Raw genomic sequence first — 6,448 nt, forward strand, 5'->3', positions numbered from 1 at the left:
CTCGGTACAGGTGTTAAGAAACAGGTTTAATGGCAGCGCTCTCACAAAATAAATAACCCAAATTCAAACAACAAATGTGGGGGAGAAAGGGACAGTTAGGTTGTGCCAAAAAAACCATCAAAACGACAAAACCAAAACATAGCTGAGCTATTATCCTAGAAAACAAAAACAGAAAGACCCTAAACCTCAACTCAAAACAAGCTCAAAATTACATGGGTGGCACCAACCTACTTACCTAGTGTTTCTAACAAAAAGACTCTACGTGAGTAAGTGTATGGGGTCCCCAAACTTACCTAGTCCACTTTTACTCCCACCACAACCATCAAACAAAGGAAACACAGCAGAGGAGCTTTACACATGCGCCAAACAATTCAAAGGAGGGAAGAGAGGCCGCACCCAGCCACAGGTGAGTCTCCTTATCAAGGTGTGCACTCCTGGTTTGTCCAATCAGGGTCTCCCTCCTCTAATTAGTTGGACATCCCCAGATTGACATCAGCCTGCAGTCCGTGACCTAAGGGATTAGCAAACAAAAGGAGAGGGAAAGAAAACATGCAGCCTGCAGACACGTAACAGATAAAATAAGTTCAATGTCACCGTTATTATTGTCCGCCCGGAAACAGCGGAGGTGTCCAAATTCAGAGACTGTGTCCACCTGAGGATCCGGCCTTCGCGGTCTAAGTGGTCCGGGTCCTCCAAAAACCGGGTAGGCCGGAAGTGAGTGAGTGTGAAAATGGACAGTCTAGTGTTCAGAATTACGTCACGAGCTCTCTCGGTGGAGTGAAACTCTGCCGTGTGCTTCTTGCTATCTAAATAGCAAGAAGCAGCATAAATTTTCGACCATCTCACACTTCTGTTTAATCAGTTTTCTGTTTGACGTTTATTCAGCTGCGTGAAAACCCCGGAAGAATCCTCCCGAGGGATAAATAAAGTTTTATTTAATCTAATCTAATCTAATCTAATAACTTTAATCTCAGCCAAACCAATTTAATTAAGGAACAAATAAAACACTGAAAAAGGCCAAACAATAACATGTTTAAGTTATGTAAGTGACTTATATATCATGTTTAACCTGAGTAGCGAAAGACCGCAGCGGTTTGGAAACGATGTGCGGGGAGTTTGCTGTTCTCGCCGGCTCAGACATTTGAAGTTTACACAGCTACATTCTCCTGAAAATATGTTAAAAGTTTATTTTGCAACCCACAAAGAGTAATATTAAAACTAAGTAGCTGCAGTAGTAGTAGCCATTGTTGGAAACTGGAATTGGCTGGGCCAATCTGGGATATGGTTTTTCAATTTTTTTGTCCGGGTGGAAAATCAGGAGAAAATTGGGAGAATGGTGGCTCCGGGAGATTTTCGGGTGGGGCACTGAAATTCGGGATTCTCCTGGAAAAATTGGGAGGGTTGGCATGGATGCTCTCACCACCAGCTGCCAACATTGTTAAACAACTGGGTCCTTTGTCCAGCAGCAAATACTTTTTTAGCTTGCTTGATTCTGTATGTGGAACTGTAGATGTCGTTGATGAACTGTTCACAAAATTCTTGCGTACAAACCAAAATGCCAGAGAAAAACCTTCAGCCTATGTGCACAGACTCCAGACTACCCTTGACAAAGCTGTAAAAGGGGGAGGAGTCCCAGTCAGTGATTTCTATTGGCAGCTTTTGAAACAGTTGTGTACGGGGCGCTGGGATGATAACCTAATCGCCTAAACCTGCTACGTGTTCAAAGTTCAATTCTCTCAAATTCCTTTTACTCCTCTCGAATCTACTCTATACACCTAGCCTAACTGTACTAAGTAGGTGTTACAAAGTGATAAAAAAATCTTTCTTCATCTTTCTGCACTGTTACATGTCAGAGCATCAGTGTGCTTTTCTCTGAGAATACAAGTGTTAAACCCACAAACAACTAAACACCGGCAAGCTGACACAAACACTGAAAAAATGAACACTAGAATGTATGTTGACCTTCACCTGAATCTCAAAAGATAAAACAAATGTGTCCCACAGTCTCCTAGAACTAAAGACCATGTTTACTTCTACCTGCTGCTTCCTGATAATCAGATCATGATTGACATCAGTTCACAGTCACAACAAATAAAACCCTCCTCTTCCTCCCCTGTGACTGGCTGTGAGTGTTGTGGTTCATGCATCATTTAGCATCAGGAGAACCTTTAATTATTTGACTGAAAAAAGTGAAAAATAAAGTTTTAAGGTCCAAAGTGGAACAGTAACTATTAGCAACAACTGACATCAGGACCTGAAGGCAACATAAGGCAACATAAGGACATGTGTGATGATCTCATTGACCCTCTGATGCTGTTTTTTTAAACAAATAAAATAAAATTCACTAAAATTGTTTAATCCATTATTGACAATACATTCAATGATTTTATCAGTCCTCTTGCAGATTGTTAGAAACCAGCTGAAAACACACAAAGGTTTCTAGGTCTGATCAACTGTCTCAGCCGTGGGCAAAAAGATGACAGGCAATATAATTCTAAACGGTAATTTATTAATGCAATCATCCAAAAATAAGATAAAACAGTCCAGTTTCCCACCTGGGTATAGAATAAAAAACAGTCCAAGGCCAGAGCCAGCTATGCCACAAAGCCAGTTGCAATCCACACGTCGAACACTTCAGCAGAGATAGCAGTTATCCTCTCAGACCCCCCACACTGTAAGTAGACGGGCAGTAATCACCCTGGCCTCTGAAACTCAACTGCCTTCAGGCTGCATCATATAGTATGCCCTGACATGCGGAGAGAGACGAAGTAACACCATTTCATTATACAACATGCAGAGCAACAAACCATCCGTCCCAAACACATCAGGTCATCCTAGGTTTCATCACATTACATACCTGCACAGAGAGACAAAGTAATACAGCAGTGTTTATCTCCACATAATGTTTAAAAGAAACAGTGTGACATGGGTCTCTAAATATCTGAAGTAGAAATGTTCATTAATCAGTGATTTGATAATAAAAACATTGTTATCAAATAAATGTGATGTACATGAGGACATCCTGCTTGAAGAACATACAGCAGATGGAAACATTTATCCTGACCTACTTAGAAATGTCTGACAGTCATGAACAGTAAAAATCAGAATTTCAGTCCTGCTGCAAGCAGATTTTTATTGATGTAATTTAAGTTTGATTCATACATTATTTTTGTTTATATTATGATCCTAACATAATACTATTTTGCAGGTGTCTGTATTTTTTACTCATACTTTCTATGGATGTAGCATAAGATACGATAAGACAAACCTTTATTGGTCCCACACGTGGGAAAGTTGTTGTGTAGGGGGACCATATTTTGATTTCCAAAAAAGAGAACACTTGTCCCAGTCATGAAGAACTTTAATAATACTGTTTGTTTAAAGTAAACTTTAACATATTTAATCGATGCTTTGTCTGTGCGGTTAATGAATGGTGAAAATAAAAAAGGTCATATCGGCTTTTACAAGCCAACAAGTGCAACAAAAGAGGACGGTTGGTCACCCTATTGTTGTGTCACAGCAGAAGGTGGACAGTGCAAAGTTACAGGAGCAAAAATTAAGAAAAACAATGGAATAGGATAAGATAAAAAGAATAAAAAACTACATTGTCAGAAAAAAATTACAATTAGTATAGCATGTTCCAGCTAATTCCAGTTTTCATTAATTCATAACTCAGTGATCGCTTCTGGCAACAAAAAACAACAGTTGTAAAAAAATTGAAGCTACAAATTAAGTCATCCAAAATCAATCGATCTTTCATACTGTCTGTGACAGTATGAAAGATGAGGCAGGCTGTGACAATGTGGGGGCTCGCCTGGGATTCAGACCTGGGGCCTCTCACCCACAACCCAGTTTTTAAAGCTATGATAACAAGAGGGCAGGGGGTCATCACAGCTAAAACCACATGAGCTGTAGGTACAGATACTAAAGAGTAACACGAACAACAGGAGCAGTTTAAGATGTTTCACTGGATGTGACTTTAATATCAAAAAAGCACCAATAAGAACAATTTCAAGGCTCACTGAAAATTTTCAGCTTGTGTTGATTCAGGAAGAGGTGAAAAGACAAAAACTGCATTTGTCCAGTCCGAGGAATGTGATCATATGTTTACAGTTTATCAGGCACCAAAACATTATGACAGTATCTGTGAGAGACAGGTAGATTGAATTCCAGTCAGAACCATCAGGACACCAGTGAGGGGATCAGGTAGGATGTGGAAACATGAAAAACCAAAATCAAACAGTAGCATGACTTTATTGGCTTTATCTTTGATATCTGACCGGAAAGTGTCTTTTGTGTAGAAAAAAGCTGAAACTTCTTTCAATACATTAGTGACGGAGCTGCAGTGGTGCACACACACAGTACATGATGGATCTCTTCCTCTGAGCAGGAATATTTACTGTTTATCTACATAAAAATATCCAGAGATGAACATCAGAGTCCATTTATTCAAATAATCTCCACATCAGAGATGGAGAGGACAAAGATAATGAGACTCGCAACAGACACAACAGAGCTCTGATTTAGAAGTGATACTCTGTGGTGACATCATCACGCTCATTTAATCCCTGATCAGACCAAGTGGGTTTGGTTGAATCACTGATTTCATTTCCTGTAAAAAGAACAAATAAAAATGTAGAACGTCTATCCACTGTTAATTCTAGAAGACTTCAGACAGAGACAGGATTTAATCATCAGCATTTTAATTTATCAGTGAATGATTCAGAGTCTTACCTTTGCCTCTGCATCGATATAAAGACATCATGAGGAGAGTGGAGATGATATATGGACAGAACACCACCAGGTGGAGGACCACTCTGAATGCAAGCTGGAGGGAGCTGCAGTCAGGGGGTTGTGAGGAGGTGGTGGGCATCACTGTTGTAGGTTTTTCTGCAGAGAGAATCCCACCTGTTCAGGTGAATATGTGGATGAAATAAGAGGTGACATCAGAGTGAAGCTCCTCACCTGTGACAGTGATCCAGCTGGATGGAGACTCTCCATGACCGCTGATGTCACACTTGTAGAGGCCTTCATCAGACCTGGAAACATGCTGGATGGTCATGTGACCTGTAGGCTGCTTCCTGATGAGGGAGCCATCTTTATAGAAAGCAGCTGGGAGGTTGGAGGGAGTGGTCTTTGTTTTACAGAGCAGAGTGACGTCATCTCCCTCCATCACAGGGAGGACAGGACTCTGCAGGATCACTGATCCACCTCAACACAGAGACAAACTACAGCATTTCATCCATTTACACACAGCTTCATCAACACTAACTCCACACACTCAGCTTACCAGTGACTGTCAGGTTAACCATGTTACTGATGGGACCCTCTCTGGACTCACACCAGTAAACTCCACTGTCCATTTGATATGTGTTACTGATCTTACAGGAAGAACCAGCTGGTTTTCCCCACCCATCTCCACACTGAGTCCTCTGTTTGCTTGTGTTTCTCCTCAGAGTCCATCCAGCAGAGCTGTCGTCCTCCTCACAGCTCAGAGACACAACGTCTCCTTTAAAGAACTGAGAGCTGCTGGGACTCACAGTCAGACGAGCTGTGAGGAAGAAGATATATAAATATATTATTCAAATTTTTCAGTATCTAGATATTTTTCACAGCTGTTGATTTCCTCACATCAGCTCCTCTAGCCAGCTGCTGAATGCTTAATAAAATGGATATTATTCATAACATAGTCTGAGTTATATGTGTTTGAATGACATAAAACCTGAAATCCTTTAAACCGTCAGAAAGAGTGAGTTATTATGGACGTGAATGAGGAGGAGTCTGTCTGCAGTTGGCTGCACCATGTTTTTAATAAATGTGTCCCACAGTCTCCTGGAAGAGTGAGTCAGGTTTACAGTGTGACAGAATAAAATTACTGACCTTGGTTTGTGGTGCAGCTCAGCAGTGAGATCAGAACTAAAGAGAAATTAAACTCAGGTTAGTTCAGAGTTTCACATTCAACAAGACAGCAGAGGCATGAAAAACACAGAGTGAACTTACAGAGCAGACACAGCAGAGACGTTTCCTCCATCCTGCTGCTCAATGACATCAGACCAACACTGACATCAGTTCATGGTCACACTCAGTAAAACCCTCCTTTTCCCCTTTCTCTGTCTAGAAAAAACCTTGTGTGAAAAACTTTGTGTTTATTTCTCTGCTTCCTTGAAACCAAAGTTTTAAAAGTTTCAACTGAACATGAAGAAAGGATGAAAAGTAACAATATTTATGACTGACAGTAGACCCTGAATGCAACATTAGTACCTGTATGATGTCTTCACTGACTCTCCGAACTCCTTGGAGGGAAAGAGCTCTTTTTGACAATTAAATTTTAAGTAAATGCATGGATTTAGTCACTAATATTGCAGATCGAGCCAAACAAACTGTGTCTTCTTGTAGTTGACTGCACGTTAACTGTAAGGTAGAAAGCTTTGGTTGGTTTTGTGCTTCT

The sequence above is a fragment of the Oreochromis aureus genome, linkage group 3 (genome assembly GCF_013358895.1).
Source record: "Oreochromis aureus strain Israel breed Guangdong linkage group 3, ZZ_aureus, whole genome shotgun sequence".
Taxonomy (NCBI): domain Eukaryota; kingdom Metazoa; phylum Chordata; class Actinopteri; order Cichliformes; family Cichlidae; genus Oreochromis; species Oreochromis aureus.